Source organism: Alligator sinensis, unplaced genomic scaffold (assembly GCF_000455745.1).
Source record: "Alligator sinensis unplaced genomic scaffold, ASM45574v1 scaffold93_1, whole genome shotgun sequence".
Lineage (NCBI taxonomy): Eukaryota > Metazoa > Chordata > Crocodylia > Alligatoridae > Alligator > Alligator sinensis.
Genome location: NW_005842243.1, coordinates 1,156,513 through 1,175,576, shown reverse-complemented (window position 1 = coordinate 1,175,576; position 19,064 = coordinate 1,156,513). Strand labels below are relative to the sequence as shown.

The 19,064-nt window shown below is 42.7% G+C and overlaps 1 protein-coding gene across 1 annotated transcript in view; it reads left to right on the top strand.

Annotated features, from left to right (window-relative positions):
* Positions 1-19,064, top strand: part of SIPA1L2 (signal induced proliferation associated 1 like 2) — a 261,532-nt gene that overhangs the window by 59,991 nt on the left and 182,477 nt on the right. Inside the window, exon 2 of the mRNA XM_014521704.2 lies at positions 8,568-8,641. The gene's annotated coding sequence lies outside the window, so the exon portion shown is untranslated. The remainder of the gene's footprint in view (positions 1-8,567; positions 8,642-19,064) is intronic.

Here is a 19,064-nt window from a genome sequence, read left to right as displayed (position 1 = left end):
TCCAAGGTGCGCAGAGCCAGAAGTGAGTCCAGAGCCTTGGATGGTGGCAGCAGGAACCCCAGGCTAGCGGGTGTGCTCCAGGGAAGGGGTCGGCCGGACGGGAGGCACCCCAGGGAGGCACTCGGAGCCTGGAAGGTGGGCGGGCGCAGGGAGGTGGGCGGCTCAATGCAGGAGCGCCCCCTACTGGCCCGCCACAGCAAATTCTTGTTTTTATAGATAAGCAGGCCACAGTGATATGATTTGCTTGCCCCAGTCACTTGTCATGTAACATGTCAGTTCAGCTTTGCATGCATTTGTATACTGGATTCATGTATTCTACTGGGGAAATGGCCATGGCAAATCAAGATCTGGTAACTCAGTTTGAATAGCAATAGGAGTTGATTTAAGTTGAGGAGACTGCTGTATGCAAGATGCATGTGTTTGTATGTTGCATACATTAGGTCAAGTATGTTAGTAGGAAGTGAAATATGTACAGATGTATTGAAAATTCAAGAGAGAGATCACCTTACATGTTCAAAAGAAACTAATTTAGATTTTGGTATATAATATGCTTAAATATTAAGGGTGCACTGATACAGATTTTTTTGGCTGATACCAATAGCCAATTATTCACCAGGCACATTGCCCAATTCCAATCTGATAATTTATATACAGGAGCTCAGCCAGTGTGGAGAGCAGCTCCCTGGAGGCAAGTCTGTGGTGGAGGGAAGGGGTGTGGGTGGGACAAATCGAGGCCCCCATGGTGAGGGAGGGAGTGGGGCAGGGGCTAGAGCTGGGGATGGGGGCACTGCCCATCCAGGGCGGTGAATGGGCTCCTGGGGCAGGGAGCAGGACGGGGCTGTGGGTGGTTTGACCAGGGGATCTGCATCCCAGCACTTAAATGGTGGCAGGGGTGCTTGAATTAAAGCTTGTCAAGTGAGCTTTAGTTCAAGCACTGCTGCCACCATTTTTAAGAGCAGGGATATTTTTGGGAGCTGAGCCGAGCAGGGTGAGGACAGATGCAGATTGCCTGCTGTGGGCTTTCTGCCCTACTGCCTTTGCTGCTGGGAACCCATCTGGTGGCAGGATGCACAACTCACTGACCCCAGAGCTGTAGGACAGGCAGGGGATGTGCACCCATCACACAGTTCCCAGGGCAAAGGCAGCAGAGTGGAAAGCCCTGAACCCACAGGAGGCAGGGTGCCTCTGCGCCGTGCACACACATCTGTGGGGACAGATGCCCCCCTACATGTCTCCCTTGGGACTGTGTGCAGCGGCAGGAGGTGTCCCCTGCCTCAGCTCTGGGGTCCTATTCACTGTCCTGGCTGGGCAGCATCCCCTGACCCCAACTCCAGATCCAGCCCCTGCCCCGTTCCCTCCCACACCATGGGGGGGCCTTGATCTGCCCCTTTTCATGCCCCTTCCCACCCTCATGCTCCTTTGCTTCCACAGACTTGCCTGCCTGGCTGTGCTTCTGGCAATGTGCATGCTGTGGCTGGGCACATGCATGCAGTGTCCGGGGGCCCCAGCCAGAAGGTATATTTTATTTATCAGTACATTACTGGCTATACTGGCCAAAAAAGCTGATAGCCAATAATGTTAATTTTCCTTTTATCGGTGCCAATCTGATATGGCACCGATATATCGGTGTACTTCTATTAAATGATTATCTTGTTAAACCTTTTTTTGTAGTAGTAGTGTTAACTTTCAAGGCATCGTTTTTAACATAAACTTAATAGATTTCATTATACAGTAGTTACTTTTGCCTTTTTCATTTTTTTACGAACTTATGGAAATGTATTTTTCTTTTAATGATGGGCAGTAAAGAAATATGAGGCAACAATGGTGGTGATCTTAGATTTATGTTGTCTCTCTTACTTTGGTGTGGAGCTCAGTATATTTCAAACTCATAAACAAGTACACAGATAATGAGATGCCTCTCATCCTCAAAAGTTAGTACTACCCATTGCATCCGTTCCCTTCAGTGGTGCAAGGCAGGAAATAAAGAACAACCTCCACAAGAAAATTCTGACAGGAGTTTTAAATAGACATTGGAACTTTACAGTTTGAAATTTTAACTTAATTTTCTCCACTTCTCCCCCCTCCCCTGCTAGTTACTTTGCCTTTTGAGTCTCAGTATCTCTCCCATTGGGCAAATAAAACTTTGACGTTAGTCATCTTGAACATAGTATGTTTGCTGTATATATACATTTGCTGTAAGGATGTGTGTTGCTAAACACCAAAGTATATCACTACTTCCTTAATTCTGTTCTGTTTCAATCTGTTCTTTGAAAAGAAAAGCAGCGTGTTTTCTCTCCTGCAAAAATAACGAATTTAAAATACATGTCTTGTATACAACACCTGCACAGTTGGAAATGAAACTCAACTTTCTAGCTCTTACTGTTGTACCATGAGCCTCCTGTTGCCTTTCCTGCCTGTAAACAAAAGCAATCAGTTAAGAGAATGGGAAATAGATTGTTTACAGGATGTTTTCTGTATGAAAGGAAGGAAAAGTGCTTTTTACAGAGATCAGCCCATTGTGTTGGGGATGTTGCAAGTTGAAATGGAGTCTAGCTTTCCGAGGGGAAGTAAGCAACAAAATACATAGTCATTTCAGCCATGACCTTGAGAGGTGCTGAGCTGTTCTCATCAGTTGCTGAAATCAGAGGTGTCATTGGATGTCAGTGTTTTTCAAGGGCAGTCCCCGAGTAATGCATTTTAAGTAACGTGATTAACAAACTTGATCAGAGGTAGACTCTACACCTTTAATTAAAGTTTGAAGGGTTTGCAGAATGTAAAAATATTAATCATACTTCATATGAAAGGAATATAATCTTGAAAATATGAAACTTAATTATTACTCCATAATGCTTTGCCAGGGCCAATTCCAGCTGGCAACCTTTGAAATTCAATCTTTTCTACACAAAAGTCCCCTCATCAGGTATTCCTGAAATAATGCTTTCAAATGTACGAAGTAAGCTTTCCTTAGGTTGGCATAATTTTTAAGATGTGATGCTTGTTAAAAATGAAAATGAAGTGGTTATTCCTTCATCAGTGAGTTTGTTGATGATGAGTAAATCCATGGGAGCCAGCCTTTCTGACAGACTTGCCACATATTAGCCCCACATCCTTCCTGAGGGCCACTCTGATCCCTATCACTTACCCAATCTGCTGCTCAGCTTTCTGCTCCTGCATTCTGCTTCCTGCCTGAGCTGATGCTTTGCTTTCTGCTCTCTGCCCTACCTGCCAGTGTGTTGCCTTTCCCCTCCCCAGTCTGCTTCATGCCATGCATAGTGGCTGCCTATGCCACTTGTGGTGCCCATACCCCAGGTTGGCCACTCCCAAATTAAATCATGGTGCTTTATTTCTGTGCGAGCCGGGCCCTTTTTCGTGCTCTGCGCGGGCTGTGGCCAGCAGCCCGGGCACGCGGGGTCGGAGAGAGGGCGCGTCAAGCTAGAATTAGGCACAGACTTGTGGCGGTAGATTTAAAGATTGTTTACTTACACCGGAGATGGTTGCGGTGCAGGCTGGAAAACTTGTTTGAGTTGCGGTTACAGACAAAAACAACACGAACGGTCACGTGGAGTTTGCTAGGCTCCACGGAAACAGAGCTCCGGATGCTCTGGACAAGCGCGCCACCAAAATAGGAACTTCGTAGATACGTCTTATTAAATTATCGCTCGAAGACGGGAAGAGGTAGGCGATGGATCAGGTCGCCAAACTCCTCTGAATCTCACACAGGGTTTCTATTACCCTGCCGTGTACCCAGAGTCCCCACAAGATGGATGTGGAATCCTCTTCGGCTTGGGCGGAAACCGCTCAAGCCTCTTATACGGCTAACAGGCCAATCGTTAGCCCCCACGTGGGAATAATTTAGAACTAGCCAATAGCGGGGAACAAATTTGCATGCGGGTGGCGGGAACTCCTTTGCACCGTGCATTTCTCTTGCAACTTGAGCAATGCACTCTGCAAAGGAAGCTACAAATAGGCGGGAAACTCTTCCTTGCACTGGGGTTCTCCTCTGCAGCAGAAAACTTCACCGTGCAACGAAGCTGTAATTTAGCGGGTATAATTCTAGTGCCGAAGCGCACACAAAATCATACCTTTGGGTTATGACAATTTCCTGCACCACCCCCCCCACCCTCACCTGTCAGGCATATCAAATTAATGCTTGTGATTTTTTTCTTTCTCTCCCCTAATGTGTACAATTTTTCCTTCTCTCTCCTATGGCATCATCAACGTCATCAGCCATCATCAGTGGCAAAAGTTATTTTTCAGTTTCAAACCAAGATGCAGAATAGAATAACCTGGTTTTCTTGAACCTATCATGCTAGCTGGTGGTATAGATAACAGTATAGTATTTTCTTAATAAACTAAGAAGTTATGAGACAGTTGCAAGGAGTTGTTATACTGTGTAACATGCTAACATTTTTATTTAGATTTTTTTTCCCCACAATAATTATGCTTGGCAGTAGAATCTTACTGTACCAGTTCTAGATGTATGCCCATTCTCCTACTTCATGTTTAAGGCATTTAATAGTTGTATATTAGTAAAAACATCAAAATATATAGTTTGAACCATAGCAAAGGAGGCACTAAGAATCAGCTTGTTTAAAATGCATTTAAAAGCCAGACATATTTTTTGTGTAAGGTTTCTGATGTATAAATTGGAGTATATTTTAAGAAACAATGTGTCCTGGTAAGGATGAGTATTTTTTTTCCCACATGATGATTCCAGTACATTAGATGGAAATTCTAACTTCTGGGTGTTTATCCAATCCGCTGGCTGAGGAGTGAGTAGTGGGGGTTGTTGGAACCTGGAATTAAAGTGCTTTTGTTTCCTGCCCTCTTCGAAGTGACTCTGTTCTTTGCTGATATGAAGAAGAGATGTTTCTTCTCCTGATATTCATAAACTTTTCTGCTAACAATATGTTTTTTGGGGACAGAAATCTCCCTTCCTTTTTTCTTTGCTCTCTGTCTTGGTTCACCGTTAGACTGCCTTTACATTTAGAATCATGTTTACAGGGATATAGCAGAGACATGGAAACTAATCCTGAAGATTCTTTAGTGTCTGTCAGGGTGTCAGACTTGCCTGGGGCCCCAGGCTGATGTGGACCACAGGACTCCTTGTGAGCCAGATCTAGCCTGGGGTGTGAAGGTTGTCACAGTGGTCACTGTGGTGGTGTTGGCAAGGGGTCTGGCAGCGGCAAGGGATCCTTTAAGGCAAGTCTGTGAGCAGCAGCAGAGAGCTGTGCTTGCTGCCCATGGCCACACACCTCAACTTTCAGTACCCATTGGTAGCCTGTGGGCCATATGTTTGACAGCCCTGGAGTCTACCAACCAAACCATTTCCTTAGTAAGTTTTGCTCATTTTTCTTGGTCTTTGGAAACTTACCAGATTCTGCTCCCCTTCTGGATATATAGAAACAGTAGCATAACTATCACGGGCAGGGGTGAGTGGGGGAGATGTGGAAAAATAACTCCCACTGCACCAGTGGCACAGGGGCAGCTGGAAGTTGCCACTGCCTCCATGTATCTTGGTTGTTCTGGGTACCCAGCTGCCTTTCTCTGTTTCTGTATAGAAGCATGAAATAGTGTTTGCTTGTAGTTTGCTTTAGGTTCACCTAGTCCTTTTGTTGATCAGATGATGCTCACTGTGACTTTCCACTTTTTCAGAAGGGCCTCTAAGATGTCTTCAAAATACAAGCAGCTTTCCTGGACTCCTTCCCTCCTCAGACTGCTCTCCCAGTGATCCTGCCCATCAGTTCCCTGAGGGAGTCGAAGTCTGCTTTTCTTAAGTTCAGGGTCTTTACTCTGTTGCTTCCTTCCTTTCCTCAGGATCCTGAACTCTTATCATTTTGTGGTCACTGCTGCCCAAGTTGCCACCCACTACTACGTTCCCCACCAATTCTTTCCTGTTTGTGAGCAGCAGGTCAAGAAGAGCATGGTCCCTAATTGATCTCTCCAACACTTGCACCAGGAAGTTTTTCCCAATACTCTCCAAAAACTTCCTGGATTGCCTGTGTACTGCTGTATTGCCCCCCACTCCTGATATCCGGGTGATTGAAGAGAACCAGAACCTGTGATTGCGAAAATTCCACTGGCTATTTGAAGAAAGCCTCGTCCAGCTCTTCCTTCTGGTCTGGTGGTCTGTAGCAGACACCCACCATGATATCACCCTTGCTTCATAGATTTCATAGACATTAGGGCTGGAAGGGACTTCGTAAGATCGTCCGGTCCAGCCCCCTGCCCAAGGGGCAGGAAGTCAGCTAGGGTCACAGGATCCCAGCAAGATAGAAATCCAAATGTGTCTTAAAGGTGGCCAGAATAGGTTCTTGCACCACCTCTGAGGGGAGTCAGTAAAGAAGTTTTTCCTTATGTCCAGCTCTCCCCTCTGACCCTAACCCAATGACTTTCAGCAGGCTTGTCTCCAATTTCATATTGGAGCTCTGAAAATCATACAGTTTTTACATACAGTGCAACCCCTCTTTCTGGAACAGTTTATATACCCATCCATGACAGTAATTGAGTCATGCAAGCTATCCTAACATGTCTCTATTATTCCAGTCATGCCATAGTTCTGTGACTGTGCAAGGACTTGCAATTCTTCCTGCTTGTTTCCCAGGCTCTGCATCTGTGTACAGCACCTGAAGTAACTAGTTGATTGTTCTCCTTACTGAGGAAGAAGGAGAAGACCTCTCCTGCTTGTGCTTCCCCCAGGTCATATACTTTCCTACTTACCTCAGGGCTTTGGTCTCTCTCTCCTGGTTTATCTAGTTTTAAATCCCTCCTCACTAGGTTAGGAAGGCTGCCTGTGAAGATCCTCTTCCATCTCTTCATTAGGTGGGTCCCGTCTCCTCTTAGCAGCGCTTCTTGAAACAACATCCCGTAGTTGAAGAAGCCAAAGCCATTCTGGCGACACCATCTGCACAGCCATGCATTGATCTGCAGGCTGTGTCCACTCCTCTCTGGGGCCTTCCTTTTGACCAGAATGATTAAGAACACCACCTAAGCCCCTGTCTCCTTCAGTCTTGGACCCAGAGCTCTGTAGTCACTCTAGATCTGCTCAGGGTTACCCCTGGTGGTATCATTGGTGCCCACATGGGTGAGCAGCATGGGGTAGTAGTTAGAGGGCCAGATAATTCTTGGTAATCCTTCTGTGACATCTCGGCTCTGGGCAAGGATCCTGAGACGGCAGGTCTGGCCAGCAGATAAATGTCTCTACCCACTTGGTGGAAAGGAATCTCCAAACATCACCACCCATTGTTTCATTTTGATGGCAGTGGTCTTGATCCTCCCAACCCTGGGGATGCTTGGCCTGGCCTCTTCCACCCATGGAACGTGCTCCTTCCCCTCTGTTGCTAGGGCTCCATATCTTTTCTCTAGGTGCAAACTGCGGCAGGTGGAGATGAGGACTTCTGCTTGCCCTGAAATGTTTCATGGTGTTTCTTTTAACTTTAGATTGGTAACTTTAATATGCGCAACCACATCTATTCCTGTTATTTTTTTTCCCCTTCATCTGCATTGATACAAACCTGCATATAAAACTTAATTTTTATGTTGGGAGCATAAAAAAGTGTCAGTTCTGCAGTATAAGTCTGTTGACAAAGATATAAATTAGAATCCTGTAACTTCCTTGGAAGTACAGACTCTTGTAGTATCTATTCCTGTGTGGTGATGAACTACTTCGTAGGACTTCCTCATTTTAGTTCCTTTTTATACAAAAAGATTCATTCTTGATCCTGTGGCCTAGTACTCTGTAGATTTGGTATTTCCACTTCAGTGTTTCAACAAGTCCCGTTTTCTCTTTAGGAATTAGAGTTAAATGTTTAGGCGTTTAGTAGGCAGGAATAATTGACATGTTATATTAATTGTACCTAGATATGTGCAGCCCTAAAATCATAAAGGGTTCAACACACCGATAGTACATGCAGGCATAACACTTGGATTGACCTAACTAGGATTAGGTCACTCTAAGTGCCAAATTGTACACACATTCAGGGTCTTTGGATAGGGTGAAAAATGGCCGGCCCAAACTAAATTAGTTCACCTGAGGAGGTGTGCTACATAGATCAGGCTAATCCGTGCCTGAATGTGTGCACATATTTGGAGCTTAGCCCCAGGGCTGGGAAAGCCCAGCTGCTTGCCCCAGCCCTGGGTCTCTGCTTTTTTTTACCTCCTCACCCTGACCAGGATATCTTTTAGGTCTCCAAGTTCTCTCCACCCCCAGCTGGATGACCCTCCCCACCTTGCAGACCTGCTAGCCCCTCCCTTGATCCTGCTGTCCATCCCCCAAACCCCGACTTAATTGTATTTCTGGCATAGCTCCCAGCACCAGTGAATGTGTGCACAACTGGGGACCCAACCGACAGTCATGTTGCTTGAAGTAAGCCGTGTGATCCTAGATCGGGTCCCGGGAACATCTGCATGTGAATGATGTGTCCTTAAGTAGTGCATAGTTTGAGTGCATAGCTTTTTGTTCTATATTGAAATAGTAATTTAAGGTTAATTTGTTTATGCCTGCTACTGATATAAATGATCTGGGCACCTTCATATAAAAAATAAAGGTTTCTCATTTTGACTTTCAGGCTTCTGTTCATTTTACCAGTATCAGAAAGCAGTGAAGTGAAAAGGCATCCTTTGGGAGCCCAGATAACCAAAGGTAAGCATGGATGTTACTGTGACGTACATAGATAAATGCTGTTGGATACTCCGGTTTAATTTTCAGATTGCTTTGAAAACTTTTCCACCACATCTGCCTGTGGTATTACTGTTCCCAGCAGTGACACCCTCAGACATTTCTTGGTTCTCCATGTGGGCTGCCCCAGGAAGCAGCAACAGTACTGTGAGAAGGGTAATTAGTGTGAGGATTGGCTAATTGGCATGGTCATGCAGCAATGCCTGCAGTACCACATAGAGGTGGCTGCACTGCTTCCAGCACAGGAAGTAGCATGAAACAGCATGGCATGTTTGGCAGTGCTGCTGCCAGGTTCATTTAGTTTGTGGTCTAGACATGGCCTTTTTAATAATGATTTAATCTATATACAAAAACTGTAGGCACATGCAGAGCTCTGTTTGACTGTAGCAACAGTCAGTTGTGCTGACAAAAACCTTGAATGTACATATGGATATTTTTTTCAACTTGTGGCTTTAGTCTGCTAGTTTTGGAGAGGCTTGGCCATTGGTCTAACTTTGATTTCCTAAGCAATAAATAGACATCTGCTTTGGGTTATAACATTTCCTGGTAAAAAATTCTGATTATTTTGTTACCCTGACTAATAAATTGGACAACCACAAAATTTAAATGAATGTTTAATAGGTACGTTGTCACTCAAGTAAGTTAGGGAGAAATGGTTTTATCTTTGATTTGATTAGGAAAGTTCTAATATACAAGCCTTTATCATACTCAGCACCAGGACCGTTTACAAACAAAAATGATTTTTTTTGACGTCCCCAAATTATTACTTACTTATTGCCATTACAAAATTGAGCATGTGATAATGATTTTTCTAAAAGCCAGCCCTGCACTAGGATTTTGAAGATCAAGCTGGGTTGTTTTCTCTGAGATATCACAGCTAGCAATGGTGAATGAGAACTTGGTAAACAATCATGTTTGTGTTTGGGAAGTCCAAATCTTGTATTCATGTCAGTGTTGGTGGTATGTTACGAATAGGCCTAATAGCAGTGTTTAATTAAAAAAACAAATGCATTTTTCATTATTTAAATTGGGTAAAAGAATATGAAAAATGCACTGGTTTTTGTAGAATAACTTGTGATATTGTTAATGTTTTTCTAACTGGCTCCTTTTAAAGAACTTGTTTTTGTGTCCTGAATCATATGTATTCTTACAGGGGACTGATAAATCTCTGCAATAACTCTCTTACATAGTTAAAGAAAGAGGCAACACTAAAGGACAACTTACATTAAGCAACACTTCCTAGAAAAGTTTCTGAAACTATACTCGGTCTTACTCATAGTTTAGCTCTGAGTTATTTTTCTGTGACTTAGTCCACCCCCTCCTGCAAGCTTATGTAAAAACAGGACATTTTGTGCATTGTGGTTGATTCCTAAGGGAAAATGCCAAATATATTTTTGAGTCGCAGGAATAAATTATCACCCATAGGAATGATTTAACAGTAACAAGGGGTGAACACCTCAAAAGGTGGAAAAATTTTTCCAGTCTTTCATTTATACTTGATGGTAGCATTGTAAGCAAAAGTTCCTGAGAGTTATATTTTCAGTGCACCACTAGTGCCATGGACTGAAAGCATGCTATAAGGAATCAAAATACCAAGACCTTGCAACATCTGACCTGTCTGTCCTCATTCTCCTGCTACCTTTAAAATTGGAAGCCTTCAACTTCTGATTAAAGGCATGTGGGATTCACTGTATTCAGTGAAATGCCGCAGCTGCCTTCCTGGACCTGCTTCTGGATATACGGGATGAAAAGGAGGATGTGTGATGGTGGCAGAAACCTCACCGTTCATGTACAACGAGCTCCCTGCCCTTGTCTGGCAGCCAGGACCAGAGTTCTTAGTGGCACACTGGCAGTGAAGTGGGGTGTGCACCCACTCTGGATCTTCTGTATCTGCCCAGTGTTTCTTTCATAGGAGCTCTTGATGTTTTCCTGATATGAGAAATCGAGTGTTTGCAAGGAAATGTTTCTTTGCTAAATTTAAAGGAACAAAAGTGGTAAAGAGCACATTTCATTTCCAAGCTTCGTTGAGAATATGGCATTACAGACAAGAGGAGATAATAGATTTGGGGAAATAGAGCTATTCTGATGCTGTCCTTTTTACTTCTTAATTAGAATTTCTCATTTATTTAAACTTCCTCCTTTTTCTTCCCTTTTTGCCTTTCATAGGATGTTGCTTAAAATTATACATACGCTAAAGATGCAATAGCATTACAGTCTGACACCATTCCTAAATACTGTTTCCTTAAAACTGAACGTTACGCAAACTGAATTTTGGACGGTCTGTTTTTGTGGTTAGACACAAAAGAGCTAGCATCCCCAAGTAGACTTATTTGGTGATTATAACCTAGGGTACAGGTAAAGCTTAGTGTGTATTGAAATCCACAGTTTGGCAATTTGCCTTCACTGAAGATTGTAAATGTGAGGTACAGGTATTCAAAGAGCCTGAGGCAGAATTGATCTAAGTTGTGCAGTTTTCTGTAAGCAACATAGTTCAGATTCGTAGTGAACAGAACAGACATTCACCCTTTGATGGGTGGCAAATCTTAGACTGGGTTCTGCCATTTTTAAACCAGTCTGTGCTTCTGTTTTGTTATAGGTCTAGACTGGTTTTGTGTGCCGAACTTCTGTTCAGTTGCAGGTCTGGACCAATTTCTGATCGCTTATACCGGTAAAAGTATAATGTCTGTACCTGGCCTGGATGATTATGGTACTGTTATGAGGCATGGTTGCCAAATCTCATAGTGCTGAGGAATGATGCATTCCTACTGTGCTGGCTAAGTCAAAAATCAAATAATATTTTTTGGTGACTTGGCAAACATTTAGGTTGGTTAAGAGACTGTTTCCTGGAAAAGACAGAACTGAAAATTGAAAGCAGGACCAATACTCTGAAAAACGGTGTTCTTTGTAAAGTTAATTAGGCTGCTAATGGAAATTTGTAGGGGCCTAGGGTTGCCAAAAAAAAAAGTCCCAGTATGTGCTGGAAAAGAAATGTAATGGTGATACAGTAACTTTCCTTTTGTGCCTCCTCACTGTGTATACTCCTTGATTTGGTCCAAAACCAGTGTAATGGATTGTTTTATAGCTTTAGCACAAAGCCCAAGTTAGGAAGTACTTCATGCTGGCTGAACACAGCATCTGATTACCATCTGGTCATCAAATGCTCCCTGCAGCACAATACAGAAATGACTGCTTTGTTAGGGAATGAACTCCCACTGTGTATATGTGTATGTGTGGGGTGGGATGGGATGGGAGGATGGCAGTGGGGAAGAGATTAATTGGAAAAGATTTCTTTCTGGGAACGCATGGAGAACTTTAGACTTCAGTAGTATCCAAAGATTCAGGAAATATTTAATGGAATTTTAGATCACTTGCCTAAATGTTGTCCCTTCTCAAGCCCTTTAGATTCCTGAAGGTTTTGGTACAGTGCAGCAGAAAATAAATTACTTTGTTTTTTTTCTTCTATAGTTTCTTCTTTATTAAGATGATACATTTACAACCAAATTTTGGATTGTAACATCATTTCTGTTTCTCAGTTAAGACTGGATTTTTTTGGGATTTCGAGTGTTATTTCGGTAATAAAAAGTAGGGAGATGTTAAACTTCTATGTTTGTATAGAACTCACTTGAACAGCAACTGCATAAATGTTTTGAGTCCTCTGTAGATGAATGAAATCTGTAATGTGTGTAAACTTGAGGGGATGCCCACACTCTGTGTTGTGTATATACTTTGTTATATACAACTGGGTAGCTTTAGGACCTTAAATTTACAGGAAAAGTAAGTTGAGAAAACAAAATAATAATAATTTTTGTAGGCCTTTTTATTTGGGTCAGTCTCTCAGGGTTTCCCTGTCTTTTCCTTAATACTGAAATATCTCAAAAGTCAAGTTTCTGTTACGGTTCTTCCTTATTTCCTTCATTTAGTTTTTGAAGTAACAGTCTGAGTTCCTCCTATCATCCTTCTTTTGTGTGTATATTTTGTATTAAGGGGATACTTTTGACATGAAATCTAGTTAGGTAAAAAACAGAAATAGATAATGTCTAGATCAGAGATTCTCAAAGTTTTTATGCCTTGTCCCGGCAAACCGCATCCCAGTAGTCACAGCTGACTGCGGCTGGAATTTCCAGCCGGAAGGCAGGTAACCCTGCGCTGCCGTGGGCCCTGCAAAAAGAGCTGCGGCCTCTCTCTGCCTGGCTCTGGCGGGCTGCGGTTTACCGGTCCGCGGCCACTTCTGGACCAGCAGCCCACTCCCTGTGGCCCAGCACTGGGCTGCAGCCTAGGGATTGAGAACCCCTGTTCTAGATGATGTACCTGCATGTGTCATTCTGCCAGGTTTTGTATTGGTGCAATCATGTTTGCCTGATTTTTATCCACATTTGCTTCTCATTGTTCTTCTGTAAATGCTTCCTCCTTTTTGGAGGCATGCACCTTGGAGGCATGCACAAAGGAACTTGTTCCCTCTGACTACACAATCTGAGGAAGAGGCTCTGTTAATTATTTTCTCTTTTTTGTCATAATATTACTTCGTATAATAATAACAGCTAAAAAAAATGTGTTAGTCAAGTGCATATTTTTTAATCCACTTAACTCCTTGTGATCTTTTAAAATAGGCACGCATTCCTCTCTTTCGAACTGGGGTCTCTTCTACATACCCTTGACAATATAATCAAAGTTTTGCATTATTATATTTTCTAATCTCTCAGATATTCATAACAATTATGACTTTTCTCTTGGTAAGTGAATCTTATCCAACAGATTCACTTATCTGTTGGTGGTAAGTGAGAAATTACCACAGATGATTAGAATTTATTTTTGAAAGAAAAATTTAAGAAAAAAAATTAACTTTTTGTAAAATCAGAACTTTCTTTGTGTCCATGTATTATTTTATTTCTGAATTATTTAAAGTTTTGTAAGGGCAATGAAAACTGAAGTATTTCCACTGGGAGAAATGGAGATGGTGAAATAACTATTGCAACTAAGCAGTATTAACTTACAAGTAGAAATATATTCTATCAAGCAATAGCCACATTAGTCATTTTATAACTATTGAATAAGTGAATAGGTTCCAGGCTGCAGAGCTCCAGACAGCTCAGTTAGGTAATGGCTTCAGCATAGTTGAGTGAGCTACAGCAGAGCTGAGGGAGCTGCTAAAGGTAGCAATGAACAACACCTATGCCTGGTTGAGAGCATCACAGATCATGTGACTGGAAGGATGTGGAGCTTAGCTCCTAGGCTGTAGAGCTAATTTCTGGTCCAGATCTTGCAGGGGAGAGGAGTTCCCTGGAGGGCAAGACTAAGCTGCTGACTAGGAACCAGGCATTAAGGCAACCATGAGGGGGTCACTGGGAGAGCCAGCCAGTAGTAGCAGCAGTTTTGTTTGGGTTGTGCAGGTCTCCTAGATGGGGAGGGCTAGTTCTTTCATTTTGTAATGAAATACCTTGGTTTGGTAGCTAGTAAGGGAGTATGGACGCCACTAAAAGGGTGTCCAATGGGGAGGTACTATGTAATGACCCTGGTCCCAGCTAGTCTCAATCAGGGCAAGTCATCCCGTGAACAATATCCCCCTGCAGCAATCCCAGAGCAGTGTCCTAGTGCCAGCTGGGCTGCATGGGGCAATTAGGGAAGCCCATCTCCTGAAGTTGAATGCAATAGGCCTCACATGCTTCAGCCCTTAAAAGCCAGGTCCAGTATCTTTGTCCAGTCAAACTGTTAGGCACTGGAGCATGGGTGGTCTTTCCTAATGGCTAGACACTTGAATCCTGGGTGCAGCCCATGTCAGTTCTAGAGGTCCAGAGGGATCTAGAGTCTGAGCTGGATTTGGAAGGTGTAGCCAAAATCAAGATAGGCTGGGGTCAGAAGCCAAGGCTGGAAAAGGGTTAAATGAGGGTTCACTGGGATCAGAAGCCAAAAGCAAGTGCCAAAGACTGAGTATAGGCCTGTGAAAGAGAGGCCTTAGTGCAAGACTGGTGACTAAGAGCCCTAGCTAAAGTTGACAAACTAGGGTAGAGGTAGAGCCTCAGATGAGGACTGCTGGAACTGAGGGAACAGGTGGGCAAAGGCCAATTTAAAATAGAGATGCTTTGCTCAAAAGTTGAGAGGGAGGATTGGGGCAGATAGGCCTCCTGATGATGAGCAGGGCAGAGGAAATTGCTTAAAGTGACTGAAGGCAGCCTCCCAAATCATAACAATAGCCACTGGGTAAAATGGTGCCCTGGGTGAACTTGTATTTTGGCATTATTTCTTTTGAGTTTAAGTATGTAGTAGTATTAGGAAAATTTTCCTAACTAAAACCCTGTGGGGAGCTGCTTGGCTGGATTGGGAGACCTGCTTCCCTATGGTTTCTCCCAGTGATGGCCAACTAGGGTAGGGGGAGAAGGATGGGGACGTTTGTCTTTTACCAGCCCTGAGGTGAAGAAGATTGTGAGCAGCACCAGGTAGGCACCCATGATGATGAGCATCAGGAACACGAGGAGTGGGTGCAGTTGGCACGTGCAGTAGGAAGACTCACAGAGCTAGTCTGAGGCATGGGTTGGCAGGCATTGCTCACAATCTGCTTGCTCCGCCCTGTCCAGCAGGTAGTGGTGCCTCCTTATCACTGAGCCCCACAGTTGACCAATTTCCATCCACCCTCTCCCCACCCCAAGTCAGTAGTGCTGCTAGAGGCAGGTGGGCAGGGACAGTTCAGTGGGAAGGTGGAGGTAGGGTGGGTGGGTGTGTGGTGCCCTGGGCGGTCATCCTTATCACCCACCTCTAAGACTGGCCCTAACGAGCCAACATCAATGGCAGCATGGTAGGTGGGGGAAATGGAGATCTAGCTAAGAGGCTGGAGGGGGTAGAAGGTGGGGACTGACTGCCAGGGGACATTAGACTTGCCATTGTAGTGCTAACCCTGTTACAATGAGGTGTTAGAGTTAATAGGGGGTGAGCAGTAAGCCATCTTCATACCTAGCTAGGTACAAAGACCTGATCCTGTTAACTGTTAGTAAACAAGATTTTTAGAGAAGCTTACCAATAAGTTTAGAGATCCTTGGAGGATGTGTGTGAATGGATACTAAGGGGTTCATAGTAGTACTATAAAATACTCATTTCCCCAAACAAATATCAAGGAAGCTATATTTATGTTGTATGTAGCCTACTTTCCTTTCTTGAGGGGCTGTTTCCATTATTTTTGTGTTCAGTAGTTGTCCTGGCACTTATAGCAGCACCGAGAAGTCCACTGAAGTACAGTCATCACTGCAGAGAGGTAGTTTAGATGTAGAAATTGTTGGAAGAAACTATTCAAGACCAAATAAATGCAGCAGAAGGTAAGGAATAGGGGAATAAATTTACAAGAACCAGTGCAAATAATAATTGTAGAGTAGTATAGTAGCAGAGCAAAAAATTCATGTTCTTTTCAGCCTTTTGTTTTGTTTGGTTTTAAAGTACTTTTCCTGGTAGCCAAGTATCCGTAGTGCCTTCCTTGTAGATGTCAACAATTATTCATTTTGTCTTTGAGGAGGAAGATGAGTTAAAATATAACTTGTATCAGTAGCAGCCTTGAGAATTGCCTGGAGATGAATGGCACGTAGACAAGTGGTTTTCAACAGGGTTGCCACAAGATTCCCCCTCTTCCCCCCAGTCTGCTGCAGGCGCTTCTTGGTGCAGCCCCAGACATGCCTCTCAGAAAATGGGGTGCTGCTAGTTTCTGAAAAGTTAGAGGGTGCTGTAAACCAAAGAAAAAGTTGCAACCCAGAGGTGCAGACTATGATTGATTAACAAGAAAAAATGGAGGCAGGTACCAAGAAAAAAAATAGACAAAATCAGGCTGGACAAGTGGATCCAGTATGTCTGTGATTTAGAAAAAAAAAAAAGAAAAAAAGTGTAATGTATTGCACGTCACACGAATGGCAACTATCACAATTAGTTATCTTAATGGAAGAAGACTTTCTGTTTTATGATGCTTCATTTAAGAACCGGTATCATCATCAGTGAAATATTTGGACTAAGAAATCTTTTATATCCTCCCATATCTAATTGAGAACTGGAGCATCAGTGCCTCATTGGAAGTTGCTTCTATTTGTCATGAGAAGAGTGGGTGGGATATATATTCTAGGAAAGAGAAGAATGCTATTAAATGGGAGAAACTTCTGGAAGAAAGTTGGAGAAACCGAAAAAAGTGCATAAAGCAGGTTGAAAATGAGGTGTAAGTGAGCAAAGACCACTTGAAAACAGTGCTGTAGAAGATTGTTGGTAGGAAAGAAAAATGGAACTGGAGAGTAGCTGGAACAGGAAAGAATGTGGGGTGTGGGGGAAACGAGACACCTGTTTCATATTGGAAAAAAATGCTGGCTTAAAAAACTTTCAATATACATTTCAATATAAGAACATCATCAATTTCAAGTACATCATCTTGATGTCTTTTAACTTGGAAGGAGTTATAGGTTTTCACACGTGGTCCAAGTATTTTTATTCTGGTTAGAAAATGTTTTTATCAGGTTAGTGGACAGGTAATTTTTTTTCGATTTTTGGCTCATCTTAAACGCTCTTGATTACAACTTTTCTCTGATTATCATGCTTAGAATAAATCAACTAACTGCACCAGAAGGCTCTGGAACACTTTAATTTTGCTTACAGAAACATCTGAGTGTTTGTCTTCAGTTTTATAGTCCTAAAATATTGATAATATGATACAGATGACCTTTTGTTATATTTGGTCTTTTCCTGGGAAGTCTGTCGCATACACTCCCTATCTAAAAAATGCAGACAGTTTAAAATAATCTCTTGGTGACTGACCTGGTCTGGTTATTAACCCAGTGTACTCTGAGCCATATCTGTTTGCAACGGGGGGAGGATAAAGGGCGTCTGATTGCAGAAATAAATCTTACAAGTATGTATCTATCCTTGTTCAGAGCTCTCTGGGACTAAGTACAGACATTCAAAAAGCTCAAGGTGGCATCTAAGTTATTCAGTTTTCTGTAAGTGGTGTAGTTTAGATTGGTAGTGAATGGAACACACATTCATCCTTTTTTTGGTGAGGGGGGTGAAGGCAAATCTTAGACCAGGTTCTACCGTTTTAAAATCAGTCTGTGTGTCAAACCTCTGTTTGGTTATGGGTATAGACTCGTTTCTGATCACTTATATCAGTAAAAGTGTAATGTCTGTACCTGGCCTGAGTCAATGCAGTGTATGTTACTTTCCAATGACTGGCTACCTGTACATGTGCTGGGGTGCATTTTAATTAGAGTGGCTCCCAAACAGTCACTCTAATTAAAATGGCTTGCTGCTACATGTATTAAGCCCCCACACATTTCAAAATGGATGTGGGATGCTTTATCTAAAGCTCATTCAACGAGGCTTAGATAAAGCACCCCCACCGCCATTTTGAAATGTGTGGAGTCTTGATACATGTGACGATGAGGCAATGCTGGACCGTTTTAATTAAAGCGATTAATCAAGTCTGCTCTGTGCTGTTTTAATTAGAATGTGAGCAAGCATGTCTGTAGGCACCCAATAATGCTAAAAGCTTTATATCTGTTACAGGGGTATAGGATGTAGCCGTGTTGGTCTAAGGACGTAGGCAGACAAGGTTCCTTGGGTGAATCTGATATCTTTTATTAGACCAACCCAAATAGTTGGAGAATAGTTATGAAGCAAGCTTTCGGGTTCAAAAACCCTTCGTCAGGCTAAGGAAGTTTCAGCAGTTGGTGTGTGCTCTTCTTGGATGGAATTATATCTGTTAGTTTCTTCTTTAACTAAAAAGCTTTTCTTTAACCCAAAAGCTTGCTTAAAATTTTTTTTTCCAACTATTTAAGTTGGTCTAATATAAGATATAAGATTCACCCAACGAACCTTGTCTTTAACCAAAGGAATTCAGGATTATTTCTTTGTCATTTAAGTGTTGCCACTTAAACGTAGTAAAGTGATCTGCAGTCCACTTCACTTTAATTCTTCTGAGTGGATTGCAGTTGCGTACTCTGAGACTTGGGGGTTTTTTTTAGGATGCTGGGTCATGCAGTCTTTCAGCTGGCTTGACCGTATATACAGTTGTTGTTTCAAAACTGATGGGAGCAAAAGGCAAAAGAAGAATCGCACTTAAATTCTTCTGTTCCTTTTCTCTTACAATTTCTTTGCTATTTTTAAAGCAAGCAAGATTAACCACTTTGGATACCTTCAAAGGAGGCTGAAGGACACCACTTGGGGTCAAAGATGAGATCTAGCCACTTCACCCTCGCAATAGAACCCAAGTTCAATTTGGGAATATTTTTGAGAGAGAGTCTTTAGTACAAGGAAGTTTGAGAAGATGTTACCATTTTGTGCCATTTCTTGTAAAGTATATCAAATAACTAGCAACATTTTTAGAGAAATGGAGGACTCATAGCTCCCTTTCCTTGTAAAATCTTGCCCTTTGTCA